We start from the raw sequence: 17,652 nt of genomic DNA, 5'->3' as shown, positions 1-17,652 counted from the left end.
CCTTAGCTTTGTGATATGTTGGCCGTCCATGGGTATGTGGATCAAGTGGGATTGCTTCGACAGCAAATGCATTTGATAGACTATATTCTCCACATCCTTTGTTGTTGATCTTTAGAGTAGATAGGGTAGAGGCAAGGATGGTTTCTGCGTCATTACAAGTGTGGGATGAGCTGGCGATGGCTGTGCCGATGTCTATTCCAGGGAAATGGTTTGTATATGAAGCTTCAACTGCATTGCAGTAAGCAAAGGGTTCTGGATCGGCATGGATGGTTACCTCAGTGCCTTGATGCGGAAATTTGATGCGCTGATGGTAGGTGGATGGAACGGCCTTCATAGCATGAATCCATGGGCAATCGAGGAGGATGTTAAATGGTAGGTTTAGATCAACAACATGGAAAACTGTCTCTTGAATGACTGGCCCAACCTTGATTGGTAGCAAAATAGTCCCTTCTGTGGTCCTTTCCAAGTTGTCATAAGCTTTGATGGTGATAACCTCACTGATCATATCTGCCTCAGTATACCCAGCTTGTTTTATGAATTTTAGGGTGCAAATGTTCAAGGCTGATCCATTATCTATCATTACTCTTTTCACGGCAAAATTGGATACCATGATGGCTATGCAAAGTGGAAGGGTGTGATCTGGCTCAATCGCGGGTATGTCGGTGGGTTTGAAAGATAGGGCACATGAGGATGAAAGGTGTCCAACAAGATTACAAAAATTAGTAGCATTGATATCAGAAGGGACACGGGATTCTATGAGAGCACTGTCAAGGATGTCTTTGTACACAGGACTAGTGCGGAGAAGGTCTAAAATGGATATTTGGGCTGGCATGTTCCCAAGGTGTTCCAAGATATTGTACCAGATTTTTGATGGAGCTGATGGTGTTGATGAAACTGGTGGGCCTGCGATGTTAAATCGTGCTCTTCGAGTGGTGACCGCACACTCATTGTCTGGTCCTCGGATATTGATAACATTGACTGAAGGCTCTTTCTCAGATATACAACCTATAAGGCTACCATAGTCTATATAGTATGAAGTGTGGTCATTGTTCTTCCCATGCTGTTGGTTTGGCTGGCGGTTGTTGGTGTTGTTTTGGATAGGTGCTTTTCCAAGATTTTGGTTGTTGTGTGGAGGAAAAGCATTTTGATAAATTTGTAAGCCTGCATTGGGAGAGTTTTGGGCACCAACAGTGATTTCCTTCTGATCAATGAGGTCTTGCACATAGTCTTTCAGTTTCATGCATCTGAGGGTGGTGTGACCATTTACCCTATGGAACTTGCAATACTCATTGTCCTTGTACCATGCAGCTTTGGATTGGCTTGGATCAATTTGCTGGGTCGGAGGAAATTTGATAAGGTTTTCCTTAGCCAATTTCTCAAAAATAACATCCAATGGCTCACCAAGGGGTGTACAGTTTCTAGGTGCAGGTTGGAACCTGGGCTTTTGCCCTACAACTACATTGATGGCATTAGCTTGATTGTTAGACCCTTGAAAGTTGGGTCTTGTATTGTGGTTTTGATAGCTTTGGTTATTTCGTTGTTGGTAATTGGTAGCTTGTTGGTTGTTTGTTTGATATGGTGGGTTAGACTGGTTTCGAGAAGGACCAATGATATTCACATGTCTGGTGTCAGTAACCCCATCTGTTGCAACATGCTTGTTTTTGTTCCAATACCTAGACTTGTCATTGGAATGTGATTGATTTTGGTTGGCCTCTTTGTAAATCTTTACCACACCATCTTTGATGAGTCCTTGCTCAAAGATCATTCCTTTCTCTTTGATATCCTTATAGGTCTGCAAACAGTTCATGGTCATGTGGTGAGCTAAGCTGGGATGTGCATTATCAATAAACATTTTCACCACATGGCATTCTGGCAAGGTGCAGGATATGCGGGTGGTAAGGGTTTGCCATCTTTGCAGGTATTCGGCAAGGCTTTCTCCACCTTTTTGCTTGGTGTGGACAAGATCAACTATTGATAGCTCTGTTTCAACAAGATGGGCATATTGGGCTACAAATGCCTCAGATAATTCAGCAAAGTTCTTAATTGTTCCATAGGGGATTTTATAAAACCATTCAAGAGCTGGTCCAGCCAAGCTTTTGGGAAAAAGGCGCAAGAGGAAGACATCATTGTATGCCACGTCCTGGCAATGCATGTAAAATTCTTTGATATGTGTGACAGGGTCTCCTTTTCCTCTGAATTTGTCAAATTTAGGTACCTCAAAGTGTTTGGGAAATGGTGTTGTGGTAATGGCTCTGTCAAATGGGTAAGGACACACATTCTCAAACTTGAATGTCTTTGGATCATTCCCTTCTTGGATGGCTTTCAGGGCTGTCTTCATTTGCTCCCACTCTGAATTGATAGGTGATGGTTGGGGTGCCCCCAATGTAGGAGTGCCTTGAGGTAGGTATGTGCTGGATGGGGCCATTGAATATGGATGGTTATGAGGGATTTGCTGATAGGGATTGTACATTGTTTGGGCAGCTGCATGGTGGATGACGAGTTGTTGAGGGGGAGGTGGCGCATATTGCTGCATGTGCTACGAGGCTTGCTGTTGATATGGGATTTGAGGTTGGGATTGAGGAACATAAGCTGGCTGTGGGTTAAATGGATTGCTTTGTGGAGGTAAGGTATAAGATGGTTGTGAGGCTTGGGGAAAGGATCGGAGGGCTTGTGGGGTTTGACCAATATATGTGGGTTGTGCCCCCATTTGGGATGGCATCTGCAAATAATTGGTGGTTGGCTGAGGTGGTGGATTACCTCCTAGAAGTGGCATTGAAAAGTAGTTGGTAAGTGGAGGTAATGGATTAGTTGGTGGTGGAGGTGGTGGGAATTGAAAGCTTGGGAATGGAACTGATGGGGTTTGATAGCTTTGTGGCTGGATTTGGAAGCTTGGTAGAGTGATGGTGGGAGCTAGGGTCACTTGGGAGCTTGGTAGAAGATTGGCAGTAGCTTGTGAGATTTGATAGCTTTGTGGAGTGAAGGTAGTAGCTTGTGGATTTGTGGCTGGTGGTATTGAGCTCCCGAGACCTAATGGAAATGATGGGATTGTGCTTTGGGCTGTGGTGAACAAGCTGGGGGCGATAAAAGGTTGATTACTTGGCCCCATGGGTGGCATCCCTGTTGTATATTGTTGAGGTTGGCCAAAGATGCTAGCACTAATTTGGGAGATGGGTGGATTTGGAAGGCTAGGTGTGGGAGCAATAGCAATAGTGAAGGGGGTGAACGGTGAGATGTTTTGGGTAAAGGGGGTTTGGAGTAGAGAGGTATGAACCAAGGATGGAGTGGTGGTGGCTGGGTTGGCTTGCGACATGGAGATTTCAACTTGGGTGGATGATGGTATGTTTGGGTCTGTTGGGTCATATGGATTGGCTGGAGGCTCTTCTTTTGGAATATATTGAGGATAATTTGGATCATAAGAGCCTATGGGTGGTGGTAGCTGCCCAAACAATGGGTGAGATGGATCTGATAATGGAGGGGGTCTTCCAAAGTCAAAGGTTCCTACATTGTCCCTTCAAAAATTAGCCATGATTGTCTCTTTGTTTTTGTCTATAATGGCGTTTACCAATACTGCATTTCCTGGTTGGTTCATAAAAGCTTCAATGTCAGTATGTGATGGCATAGCTTGCTCTGGGCTGAAGGATGGCTGAGTGCTCAAGGGGGGTGAGGTTGTTCGATCCAAATGATAGGGCTCCATTATTTCTTTCTTCTTGGCTAAGCGAGTGATGGGTGGCATGAAAAATGCTCCTAGGGATGAGATGCAATAATGCTGATGGATGCAAAAGGGGGAAGGCTTTTCTATGCAAATGATTTCCTAGGTTGAGGCAAAGCTATATGACAAAACCTAAGGAGGATTAGGTTGGGGATTCTAACTTTAAAGATATGTTGTCAAAGTACAAAAGGTCTGCTTTCCTATGTGCAAGCTTGGTGGTGATTGTGTCAACTTAAGGATAGACTGATGATCCTTTAGGAAGAACACAAGATTGACCACTTGCGAATCCCAACCTTTAGCTCAAGGTGATTAGGGATAACAAGTGACAAAGCTAGATTACCCTAGACAAAGCTCTGTCAAAGGGATAACCTTGGTGAGATTGGTGGATTTGGAAGATTTTAGGAATGGAAAACTTTTAGCAAGGTGACAACAATTTTGAAAGCTTAGATGTGCAGATTTTCGATTACTAGCTAGATGGTATGATTCTAAATGAGATGGATGAGCTAATAATGCTTAAGGGGATAAGCTAAGATGGCTGGCTTTTCTACAAAGATGACTCTAAAGTGAAGCTTATTCAAGAAGATGTGGAGAAACAAGGGTGTCTAATCATAGAAATCATGCCTAGTTGGTAAGGCATAAGCAGGATTAACTCCTGGATGTTGGCTAAATTTGATGGTCTGCTCTAACCAGGCCTCTTGAAGTGCTTCGTCGGTAGCTTTGTCCTCTGCTTTGTGGAGTTTAGAAATTCGTGGGCTTGGTGTTATTGCTTTTCTCTTGGCTGAAAGTTCTTGGTATGCTAGAGATGGCTTGAGTTTGACCTTGTGAAACTTCTGTTTGGGTTTGGGTTTGGGTTGTTCCGACATAAATTCCTGAATCTGCTTGGCTTTGGAAAAAATCTCAGTTGTTTTGCTTCAACTTGTTCAACTTCCAAAATAGGCAGTGACTACGCTAAGTGTGCCCTAAGCTAGGATTGACCAATTTTGGCAAACATTCATTCAACAAGTAAAATAAAAACAAGCAATAGATAGGAACACCCAGATAGAAGTTTGTGGTTCTCAGAATGTGGTACTTGCGCCAAGGAGTGTGTATGTTTTACAAATGTTTCGATCAGTCACTCCAAACACATTAACATCCTAGATGGTTTTCTGCAAGGCAGACAATTGGTTTAGCTAGGGAGTCCTCAATATACGCAAGGTACGTGAGGCCCAAATCCGTAGATGAGACCAAAAGGATGTCACACAGCCGAGAGGAGCGGTAACCCACTTCTCCTCTTTCACTTCTCAAGGGTATAAAGTTCCTTGAGGCTTAGCCCGAATGACAAAATCTTGATCCCAAGAGAGGTGTCTTTCGATTCACCTCTCGATTCTTATACTCCGCCGGAACGCTGGAGTTGAGGTCGTCCAAGGGGTGATGAAATCCCCAAGCAGGCCTCCTAAAAAAGAAACAAGGTTTTGGATCCTAATCTTATGCACCCAAGATGGCCTCAAAAGACGACAAGGGGAGAGAAGACTCGGATGACCTTGAGCTAAAAAACACACTTGTTCTTTTACCAACTGACTCTTATGTGTGCTAATCTAGACTTTGCAAGCACTCATGTTTAAGAGACAATGTTCAATTCCAACTTGAAGCACCAACAAAAGTAAATCGATCGAAGAATGCACACAATAAGAAGAGTTAGGGTCAACAAAAGAAAACTCGCGCGCCCGGAGGCCCTCCACGTCAAGTATCGATTAATTTCCTTTAAGGCATTCAAGATTGAGTGTGAGTTTGTTTTAAGCCCAAAACAAAAGTGTGTGAGATTCGATTTCAAGCGCGCGCCCGGAGGCTCTCCACGTCAGTTGTTGTTCAATTTTAGTGCCCAAACTTGAAGTGTGATCGATTTAATCTAGAGTTTTGACCATTTAAGAATTTTGATAAAGTTAAAGCAAACATTAAAAGACCAAGTGAGTGAGTTAGATTGTGGAACATTTAACACCTTTTTCAAGTAGACCCATCCCCATAAATGGCGCTGAGATTGCAACCAATGGTTAATATTTGATGGGTGATTAGAAAAGAGGTGAGTCCAAGGAACTACTCAAATTGATTTTTGTAAATTTGTATTTTATCTTAACAAAGTTTCTTAAATGTCCAAAAATCCAACTTTACCTAGATTGCATGTGAAAAAGAGATTTGTAATGGTTAATTGATCCTTGGCATTCAAGATTGGATTTTTTTGTTTTAAGCATGCATTCCAAAGAAAGTTGATTTTAACCCATGACATTCAAGAGTGTGTTTTTGAGCAACATTCATTCAATGAAAAATGTGTTTAACCATTCAAGTTCATTTTTTTTTTTAGCAACATGCATTCAAAGACAAATTGTTAAACATTCAAGTTCATTTTTTTAGCAACATGAAAACCTGCAAGAAGCATGGTTAGTGGTTCCATATGTGCTCCAACCTGCAATGAGACAAAAAAAAAGCAATTTTAGTTAGTTAGCCAAAATCTTAAAAAATGAGAGCTTAACTATGGGAAAAAAAATTTAACTTTTTTTGTTGTTTTTTCTACGCAGACGCGGATTTTCGCAGAAGTCAATTTTCGCAGACAGAACAGGTTGTAGACGCCAAAACCGCGCCAAAAAAAAGCTGAAAAATGCGATTTTTTATTTTTTTTATTTTTTTTATCTACAAAGTGTAGAAATAGTAAAGCAGAAATGGAACATAAGCAAGCAGAGAACACAGTCTGTCAAAATACGAAGATGCTGAACTACAGAGGTGCCAAAATATGAAGAGGACAAAACAGATTTGCAGCACAGAACCCAGGTGACAATCAGAGATGTCGATCTTCGCAGACGCGGATTTTTGCAGACGTCGATTTGCGCAGACGCGGATTTTCGCAGATGTCAATTTTCGCAGACGCGAATTTTCGCAGAAGTCAATTTTCGCAGACAGAACAGGTTGTAGATGCCAAAACCACGCCAAAAAAAAGCTGAAAAATGCGATTTTTTTTTTTTTTTTTTTAGCTACAAAGTGTAGAAATAGTAAAGCAGAAATGGGTTCATAAGCAAGCAGAGAACACAGTCTGCCAAAATACGAAGATGCTGAACTACAGAGGCGCCAAAATATGAAGAGGACAAAACAGATTTGCAGCACAGAACCCAGGTGACAAGCAGAGATGTCGATCTTCGCAGACGCGGATTTTTGCAGACGTCGATTTGCGCAGACACGGATTTTCACAGATGTCAATTTTCGCAGACGCGGATTTTCACAAAAGTCGATTTTCGCAGACAGAACAGGTTGTAGACGCCAAAACCGCGCCAAAAAAAAGTCGAAAAATGTGATTTTTTTTTTTATTTTTTTTTTTTAGCTACAAAGTGTAGAAATAGTAAAGCAGAAATGGAACATCAGCAAGCAGAGAACACAGTCTGCCAAAATACGAAGATGCTGAACTGCTGAGGCGCCAAAATATGAAGAGGACAAAATAGATTTGCAGCACAGAACCCAGGTGACAAGCAGAGATGTCGATCTTCGTAGACGTGGATTTTTGCAGACGTCGATTTGCGCAGACGCAGATTTTGGCAGATGTCAATTTTTGCAGACGCGAATTTTCGTAGAAGTCGATTTTCGCAGACAGAACAGGTTGTAGACGCCAAAACCGCGCCAAAAAAAAGCTGAAAAATGCAAATTTTTTTTTTTTTTTTATTAGCTACAAAGTGTAGAAATAGTAAAGCAGAAATGGAACATAAGCAAGCAGAGAACACAGTCTGCCAAAATACGAAGAGGCTGAACTACAGAGGCGCCAAAATATGAAGAGGACAAAACAGATTTGCAGCACAGAACCCAGGTGACAAGCAGAGATATCGATCTTTGCAGACGCAGATTTTTGCAGACGTCGATTTGCGCAGACGCGGATTTTCGCAGATGTCAATTTTCGCAGACGCGGATTTTCGCAGAAGTCGATTTTCGCAGACAGAACAGGTTGTAGACGCCAAAACAGCGCCAAACAAAAGCTGAAAAATACGATTTTTTTTTTAATTTTTTTTTTTAGCTACAAAGTGTAGAAATAGTAAAGCAGAAATGGAACATAAGCAAGCAGACAACACAGTCTGCCAAAATACGAAGATGCTGAACTACAGAGCCGCCAAAATATGAAGAGGACAAAATAGATTTGCAGCACAGAACCCAGGTGACAAGCAGAGATGTCGTTCTTCGCAGACGCGGATTTTTGTAGACGTCGATTTGCGCAGACGCGGATTTTAGCAGATGTCAATTTTCGCAGACGCGGATTTTCGCAGAAGTCGATTTTCGCAGACAGAACAGGTTGTAGACGCCAAAACCGCGCCAAAAAAAAGCTGAAAAATGCGATTTTTTTTTTTTTTTTTTTTTAAGCTACAAAGTGTAGAAATAGTAAAGCAGAAATGGAACATAAGCAAGCAGAGAACACAGTCTGCCAAAATACGAAGATGCTGAACTACAGAGGCGCCAAAATATGAAGAGGACAAAACAGATTTGCAGCACAGAACCCAGGTGCCAAGCAGAGATGTCGATCTTCGCAGACGCGGATTTTTGTAGACGTCGATTTGCGCAGACGCAGATTTTCGCAGATGTCCATTTTCGCAGACGCAAATTTTCGCAGAAGTCGATTTTCGCAGACAGAACAGGTTTTAGACGCCAAAACCGCGCCAAAAAAAAGCTGAAAAATGCGATTTTTTTTTTTTTTTTTTTAACTACAAATTGTAGAAATAGTAAAGCAGAAATGGAACATAAGCAAGCAGAGAACACAGTCTGCCAAAATACGAAGATGCTGAACTACAGATGTGCCAAAATATGAAGAGGACAAAACAGATTTGCAGCACAGAACCCAGGTGACAAGCAGAGATGTCGATCTTCGCAGACGCGAATTTTTGCAGACGTCGATTTGCGCAGACGCAGATTTTCGCAGATGTCAATTTTCGCAGACGCGGATTTTCGCAGAAGTTAATTTTCGCAGACAGAACAGGTTGTAGACGCCAAAACCGCGCCAAAAAAAAGCTGAAAAATGCGATTTTTTTTTTTTTTTTTTTTTTAGCTACAAAGTGTAGAAATAGTAAAGCAGAAATGGAACATAAGCAAGCAGAGAACACAGTCTGCCAAAATACGAAGATGCTGAACTACAGAGCCGCCAAAATATGAAGAGGACAAAACAGATTTGCAGCACAGAACCCAGGTGACAAGCAGAGATGTCGATCTTCGCAGACGCGGATTTTTGTATACGTCGATTTGCGCAGACGCGGATTTTCGCAGATGTCAATTTTTGCAGACGCGGATTTTCGCAGAAGTCGATTTTCGCAGACAGAACAGGTTGTAAACGCCAAAACCGTGCCAAAAAAAAGCTGAAAAATGCAATTTTTTTTTTAATTTTTTTTTTTAGCTACAAAGTGTAGAAATAGTAAAGCAGAAATGGAACATAAGCAAGCAGAGAACACAGTCTGCCAAAATACGAAGATGCTGAACTACAGAGGCGCCAAAATATGAAGAGGACAAAACAGATTTGCAGCACAGAACCCAGGTGACAAGCAGAGATGTCGATCTTCGCAGACGCGGATTTTTGCAGACGTCGATTTGCGCAGACGCGAATTTTTGCAGATGTCAATTTTTGCAGATGCGGATTTTCGCAGAAGTCGATTTTCGCAGACAGAACAGGTTGTAGACGCCAAAACCGCGCCAAAAAAAATCTGAAAAATGCGATTTTTTTTTTTTTTTTTTTAGCTACAAAGTGTAGAAATAGTAAAGCAGAAATGGAACATAAGCAAGCAGAGAACACAATCTGCCAAAATACGAAGATGCTGAACTACAGAGGCGCCAAAATATGAAGAGGACAAAACAGATTTGCAGCACAGAACCCAGGTGACAAGCAGAGATGTTGATCTTCGCAGACGCGGATTTTTGCAGACGTCGATTTGCGCAGACGCAGATTTTCGCAGATGTCAATTTTCGCAGACGTGGATTTTCGCAGAAGTCAATTTTCGCAGACAGAACAGGTTGTAGACGCCAAAACCGTGCCAAAAAATAGCAAAAAAATGTGATTTTTTTTTTTTTTTTTAGCTACAAAGTATAGAAATAGTAAAGCAGAAATAGAACATAAGCAAGCAGAGAACACAGTCTGCCAAAATACGAAGATGCTAAACTACAGAGTCGCCAAAATATGAAGAGGACAAAACAGATTTGCAGCACAGAACCCAGGTGACAAGCAGAGATGTCGATCTTCGCGGATTTTTGCATACGTCGATTTGCGCAAACGTGAATTTTCGCAGATGTCAATTTTCGCAGACGCGGATTTTTGCAAAAGTCAATTTTCGCAGACAGAACAGGTTGTAGACGCCAAAACCGTGCCAAAAAAAAACTGAAAAATGTTTTTTTTTTTTTTTTTTTTTTTTTAGCTACAAAGTTTAGAAATAGTAAAGCAGAAATGGAACATAAACAAGCAGAGAACACAGTCTGCCAAAATACGAAGATGCTGAACTACAGAGGCGCCAAAATATGAAGAGGAAAAAACAGATTTGCAGCACAGAACCCAGGTGACAAGCAGAGATGTCGATCTTCGCAGACGCGGATTTTTGCAGCCGTCGATTTGCGCAGACGCGAATTTTCGCAGATGTCAATTTTCGCTGATGCGAATTTTTGCAGAAGTCAGTTTTCGCAGACAGAACAGGTTGTAGACGCCAACACCGCGCCAAAAAAAAGCTGAAAAATGAGATTTTTTTTTTTTTTTTTTTTTTAGCTACAAAGTGTAGAAATAGTAAAGCAGAAATGGAACATAAGCAAGCAGAGAACACCGTCTGCCAAAATACGAAGATGCTGAACTACAGAGGCGCCAAAATATGAAGAGGACAAAACAGATTTGCAGCACAGAACCCAGGAGACAAGCAAAGATGTCGATCTTCGCAGACGCGGATTTTTGCAGACGTCGATTTGCGCAGACGCGAATTTTCGCAGATGTCAATTTTCGCAGACGCGGATTTTCACAGAAGTCGATTTTCGCAGACAGAACAAGTTGTAGACGCCAAAACCGCGCCAAAAAAAAGATGAAAAATGCGATTTTGTTTTTTTTTTTTTTTTTTAGCTACAAAGTGTAGAAATAGTAAAGCAGAAATGGAACATAAGCAAGCAGAGAACACAGTCTGCCAAAATACGAAGATGCTGAACTACAGAGGCGCCAAAATATGAAGAGGACAAAACAGATTTGTAGCACAGAACCCAGGTGACAAGAAGAGATGTCGATCTTCACAGACGCGGATTTTTGCAGACGTCGATTTGCGCAGACGCAGATTTTCGCAGATGTCAATTTTCGCAGACGCGGATTTTCGCAGAAGTTGATTTTCGCAGACAGAACAGGTTGTAGACGCCAAAACCGCACCAAAAAAAAGCTGAAAAATGCGATTTTTTTTTTTTTTTTTTTTAGCTACAAAGTGTAGAAATAGTAAAGCATAAATGGAACATAAGCAAGCAGAGAACACAGTCTGCCAAAATACGAAGATGCTGAACTACAGAGGCGCCAAAATATGAAGAGGACAAAACAGATTTGCAGCACAGAACTCAGGTGACAAGTAGAGATGTCGATTTTCGCAGACGCAAATTTTTGCAGACGTCGATTTGCACAGACGCGGATTTTCGTAGATGTCAATTTTCGCAGACGCAGATTTTCGCAGAAGTCGATTTTCGCAGATAGAACAGGTTGTAGACGCCAAAATCGCGCCAAAAAAAAGCTGAAAAATGCGAATTTTTTTTTTTTTTTTTAGCTACAAATTGTAGAAATAGTAAAGCAGAAATGGAACATAAGCAAGCAGAGAACACAGTCTGCCAAAATACAAAGATGCTGAACTACAGAGGCGCCAAAATATGAAGAGGACAAAACAGATTTGCAGCACAGAACCCAGGTGACAAGCAGAGATGTCGATCTTCGCAGACGCGGGTTTTTGCAGACGTCGATTTGCGCAGACGCGAATTTTCGCAGATGTCAATTTTTGCAGACGCGGATTTTCGCAGAAGTCGATTTTCGCAGACAGAACAGGTTGTAGACGCCAAAACCGAGCCAAAAAAAAGAGCCAAAAATGCATTTTTTTTTTTTTTTTTTTAGCTACAAAGTGTAGAAATAGTAAAGCAGAAATGGAACATAAGCAAGCAGAGAACACAGTCTGCCAAAATACGAAGATGCTGAACTACAGAGGCGCCAAAATATGAAGAGGACAAAACAGATTTGCAGCACAGAACCCAGGTGACAAGCAGAGATGTCGATCTTCGCAGACGCGGATTTTTGCAGACGTCGATTTGCGCAGACGCAGATTTTCGCAGATGTCAATTTTCGCAGACGCGGATTTTCGCAAAAGTCGATTTTCGCAGACAGAATAGGTTGTAGACGCCAAAATCGTGCCAAAAAAAAGCAAAAAAATGCGATTTTTTTTTTTTTTTTTTAGCTACAAAGTGTAGAAATAGTAAAGCAGAAATGGAACATAAGCAAGTAGAGAACACAGTCTGCCAAAATACGAAGATGCTGAACTACAGAAGCGCCAAAATATGAACAGGACAAAACAGATTTGCAGCACAGAACCCAGGTGACAAGCAGAGATGTCGATCTTCGCAGATTTTTTCAGACGTCGATTTGCGCAGACGTGAATTTTCGCAGATGTCAATTTTTGCAGACACGGATTTTCGCAGAAGTCGATTTTCTCAGACAGAACAGGTTGTAGACGCCAAAACCGTGCCAAAAAAATTGAAAAATGCTATTTTTTTTTTTATTTTTTTTTTAGCTACAAAGTGTAGAAATAGTAAAGCAGAAATGGAACATAAGCAAGCAGAGAACACAGTCTGCCAAAATACGAAGATGCTGAACTACAGAGGCGCCAAAATATGAAGAGGACAAAACAGATTTGCAGCACAGAACCTAGGTGACAAGCAGAGATGTCGATCTTCGCAGACGCGGATTTTTGCAGACGTCGATTTGCGCAGACGCGGATTTTTGCAGATGTCAATTTTCGCAGACGCGGATTGTCGCAGAAGTCGATTTTCGCAGACAGAACAGGTTGTAGCTGCCAAAACTGCGCCAAAAAAAAGCAAAAAAATGCGATTTTTATTTTTTTTTTTGAGCTACAAAGTGTACAAATAGTAAAGCAGAAATGGAACATAAGCAAGCAGAGAACACAGTCTGCCAAAATACGAAGATGCTGAACTACAGAGGCGCCAAAATATGAAGAGGACAAAACAGATTTGCAGCACAGATCCCAGGTGACAAGCAGAGATGTCGATCTTCGCAGACGCGGATTTTTGTAGACGTCGATTTGCGCAGACGCAGATTTTCGCAGATGTCAATTTTCGCAGACGCGAATTTTTGCAGAAGTCGATTTTCGCAGACAGAACAGGTTGTAGACGACAAAATCGCGCCAAAAAAAAGCTGAAAAATGCGATTTTTTTTTTTTTTTTTTTTAGCTACAAAGTGTAGAAATAGTAAAGAAGAAATGGAACATAAGCAAGCAGAGAACACAGTTTGCCAAAATACGAAGACGCTGAACTACAGAGGCGCCAAAATATGAAGCGGACAAAACAGATTTGCAGCACAGAACCCAGGTGACAAGCAGAGATGTCGATCTTCACAGACGCGGATTTTTGCAGCTCTCGATTTGCGCAGACGCGGATTTTCGCAGATGTCAATTTTCGCAGACGCAAATTTTCGCAGAAGTCAATTTTCGCAGACAGAACAGGTTGTAGACGCCAACACCGCGCCAAAAAAAAGCTGAAAAATGAGATTTTTTTTTTTTTTTTTTTTAGCTAGAAAGTGTAGAAATAGTAAAGCAGAAATGGAACATAAGCAAGCAGAGAACACAGTCTGCCAAAATACGAAGATGCTGAACTACAGAGGCGCCCAAATATGAAGAGGACAAAACAGATTTGCAGCACAGAACCTAGGTGACAAGCAGAGATGTCGATCTTCGCAGACGCGGATTTTTGCATACGTCGATTTGCGCAGACGCGGATTTTCGCAAATGTCAATTTTCGCAGACGCAGATTTTCACAGAAGTCAATTTTCGCAGACAGAACAAGTTGTAGACGCCAAAACCGCGCCAAAAAAAAGCTGAAAAATGCGATTTTATTTTTTTATTTTTTTTTTAGCTACAAAGTGTAGAAATAGTAAAGCAGAAATGGAACATAAGCAATCTGAGAACACAGTCTGCCAAAATACGAAGATGCTGAACTACAGAGGCGCATAAATATGAAGAGGACAAAACAGATTTGTAGCACAGAACCCAGGTGACAAGCAGAGATGTCGATCTTCGCAGACTCGGATTTTTGCAGACGTCGATTTGCGCAGACGCGGATTTTCGCAGATGTCAATTTTCGCAGACGCGAATTTTCGCAGAAGTCGATTTTCGCAGACAGAACAGGTTGTAGACGCCAAAACCGCGCCAAAAAAAAGCTGAAAAATGCGATTTTTTTTTTTTTTTTTAGCTACAAAGTGTAGAAATAGTAAAGCAGAAATGGAACATAAGCAAGCTGAGAACACAGTTTGCCAAAATACGAAGATGCTGAACTACAGAGGCGCCAAAATATGAAGAGGACAGAACAGATTTGCAGCACAGAACCCAGGTGACAAGCAGAGATGTCGATCTTCGCAGACCCGGATTTTTGCAGACGTCTATTTGCGCAAACGCGGATTTTCGCAGATGTCAATTTTCGCAGACGCGGATTTTCGAAGAAGTCAATTTTCGCAGACAGAACAAGTTGTAGACGCCAAAACCGCGCCAAAAAAAAGCTGAAAAAGGAGGCTTTTTTTTTTTTTTTTTTTTTAGCTACAAAGTGTAGAAATTGTAAAGCAGAAATGGAACATAAGCAAGCAGAGAACACAGTCTGCCAAAATACGAAGATGCTGAACTAAAGAGGCGCCAAAATATGAAGAGGACAAAACAGATTTGCAGCACAGAACCCAGGTGACAAGCAGAGATGTCGATCTTCGCAGACGCGGATTTTTGCAGACGTCGATTTGCGCAGACACGAATTTTCGCAGATGTCAATTTTCGCAGACGCGGATTTTCGCAGAAGTCAATTTTCGCAGACAGAACAGGTTGTAGACGCCAAAATCGCGCCAAAAAAAAGCTGAAAAATGCAATTTTTTTTTTTTTTTTTTTAGCTACAAAGTGTAGAAATAGTAAAGCAGAAATGGAACATAAGCAAGCAGAGAACACAGTCTGCCAAAATACGAAGATGCTGAACTACAGAGGCGCCAAAATATGAAGAGGACAAAACAGATTTGCAGCACAGAACCCAAGTGAAAAGTAGAGATGTCGATCTTCGCAGATGCGGATTTTTGCAGACGTCGATTTGGGCAGACGCGAATTTTCGCAGATGTCAATTTTCGCAGACGCGGATTTTCGCAGAAGTCGATTTTCGCAGACAGAACAGGTTGTAGACGCCGAAATCGCGCCAAAAAAAAGCTGAAAAATGCGATTTTTTTATTTTTTAATTTTTTAATTTTTTTTTTTAGCTACAAAGTGTAGAAATAGTAAAGCAGAAATGGAACATAAGCAAGTAGAGAACACAGTCTGCCAAAATACGAAGATGCTGAACTACAGAGGCGCCAAAATATGAAGAGGACAAAACAGATTTGCAGCACAGAACCCTGGTGACAAGCAGAGGTGTCGATCTTTGCAGATGCGGATTTTTGCAGACGTCGATTTGCGCAGACGCGGATTTTCGTAGATGTCAATTTTCGCAGACGCAGATTTTTACAGAAGTCGATTTTCGCAGACAGAACAGGTTGTAGACGCCAAAACTTCGCCAAAAAAAAGCTAAAAATGCGATTTTTTTTTTTTTTTTTTTTTAGCTACAAAGTGTAGAAATAGTAAAGCAGAAATGGAACATAAGCAAGCAGAGAACACAGTTTGCCAAAATACGAAGATGCTGAACTACAGAGGCGCCAAAATATGAAGAGGACAAAACAGATTTGCAGCACAGAATCCAAGTGACAAGCAGAGATGTCGATCTTCGTAGACGCGGATTTTTGCAGACGTCGATTTGCGCAGACACGGATTTTCGCAGATGTCAATTTTCGCAGACGCGGATTTTCGCAGAAGTCAATTTTCACAGACAGAACAGGTTGTAGACGCCAACACCGCGCCAAAAAAAAGCTGAAAAATGTGATTTTTTTTTTTTTTTTTTTTAGCTACAAAGTGTAGAAATAGTAAAGCAGAAATGGAACATAAGCAAGCAGAGAGCACAGTTTGCCAAAATACGAAGACGCTGAACTACAGAGGCGCCAAAATATGAAGAGGACAAAACAGATTTGCAGCACAGAACCCAGGTGACAAGCAGAGATGTCGATCTTCGCAGACGCGGATTTTTGCAGCCGTCGATTTGCGCAGACGCAGATTTTCGCAGATGTCAATTTTCGCAGATGCGAATTTTCGCAGAAGTCAATTTTCGCAGACAGAACAGGTTGTAGACGCCAACACCACGCCAAAAAAAAGCTGAAAATGAGATTTTTTTTTTTTTTTTTTTTAGCTACAAAGTTTAGAAAGAGTAAAGCAGAAATGGAACATAAGCAAGCAGAGAACACAGTCTGCCAAAATACGAAGATGCTGAACTACAGAGGCGCCAAAATATGAAGAGGACAAAACAGATTTGTAGCACAGAACCCAGGTGACAAGCAAAGATGTCGATCTTCGCAGACGCGGATTTTTGCAGACGTCGATTTGCGCAGACGCGGATTTTCGCAGATGTCAATTTTCGCAGACGCGGATTTTCGCAGAAGTCGATTTTCACAGACAGAACAGGTTGTAGACGCCAAAACCGCACAAAAAAAAAGCTGAAAAATACGATTTTTTTTTTTTTTTTTTTAGCTACAAAGTGTAGAAATAGTAAAGCAGAAATGGAACATAAGCAAGCAGATAACACAGTCTTCCAAAATACGAAGATGTTGAACTACAGAGGCGCCAAAATATGAAGAGGACAAAACAGATTTGCAGCACAGAACCCAGGTGACAAGTAGAGATGTCGATCTTCGCAGACGCAAATTTTTGCAGACGTCGATTTACGCAGACGCGGATTTTCGCAGATGTCAATTTTCGCAGACGCAGATTTTCGCAGAAGTCGATTTTCGCAGATAGAACAGGTTGTAGACGCCAAAACCGCGCCAAAAAAAAGCTGAAAAATGCAAATTTTTTTTTTTTTTTTTTAGCTACAAATTGTTGAAATAGTAAAGCAGAAATGGAACATAAGCAAGCAGAGAACACAGTCTGCCAAAATACGAGGATGCTGAACTACAGAGGCGCCAAAATATGAAGAGGACAAAACAGATTTGCAGCACAGAACCCAGGTGACAAGCAGAGATGTCGATCTTCGCAGACGCAGATTTTTGCAGACATCGATTTGCGCAGACGCGAATTTTCGCAGATGTCAATTTTTGCAGACGCGAATTTTCGCAGAAGTCGATTTTCGCAGACAGAACAGGTTGTAGACGCCAAAATCGAGCCAAAAAAAAGAGCCAAAAATGCATTTTTTTTTTTTTTTTTAGCTACAAAGTGTAGAAATAGTAAAGCAGAAATGGAACATAAGCAAGCAAAGAACACAGTCTGCCAAAATACGAAGATGCTGAACTACAGAGGCGCCAAAATATGAAGAGGACAAAACAGATTTGCAGCACAGAACCCAGGTGACAAGCAGAGATGTCGATCTTCGCAGACGCGAATTTTTGCAGACGTCGATTTGCGCAGACGCAGATTTTCACAGATGTCAATTTTCGCAGACGCGGATTTTCGCAGAAGTCAATTTTTGCAGACAGAACAGGTTGTAGACGTCAAAACCGTGCCAAAAAAAAGCAAAACAATGCGATTTTTTTTTTTTTTTTTAGCTACAAAGTGTAGAAATAGTAAAGCAGAAATTGAACATAAGCAAGCAGAGAACACAGTCTGCCAAAATACGAAGATGCTAAACTACAGAGG

This window comes from Cupressus sempervirens, chromosome 11 (genome assembly GCF_028749045.1).
Source record: "Cupressus sempervirens isolate cs-2001-9-10 chromosome 11, ASM2874904v1, whole genome shotgun sequence".
Taxonomy (NCBI): domain Eukaryota; kingdom Viridiplantae; phylum Streptophyta; class Pinopsida; order Cupressales; family Cupressaceae; genus Cupressus; species Cupressus sempervirens.
Note: the sequence above shows the minus strand (reverse complement) of the source record.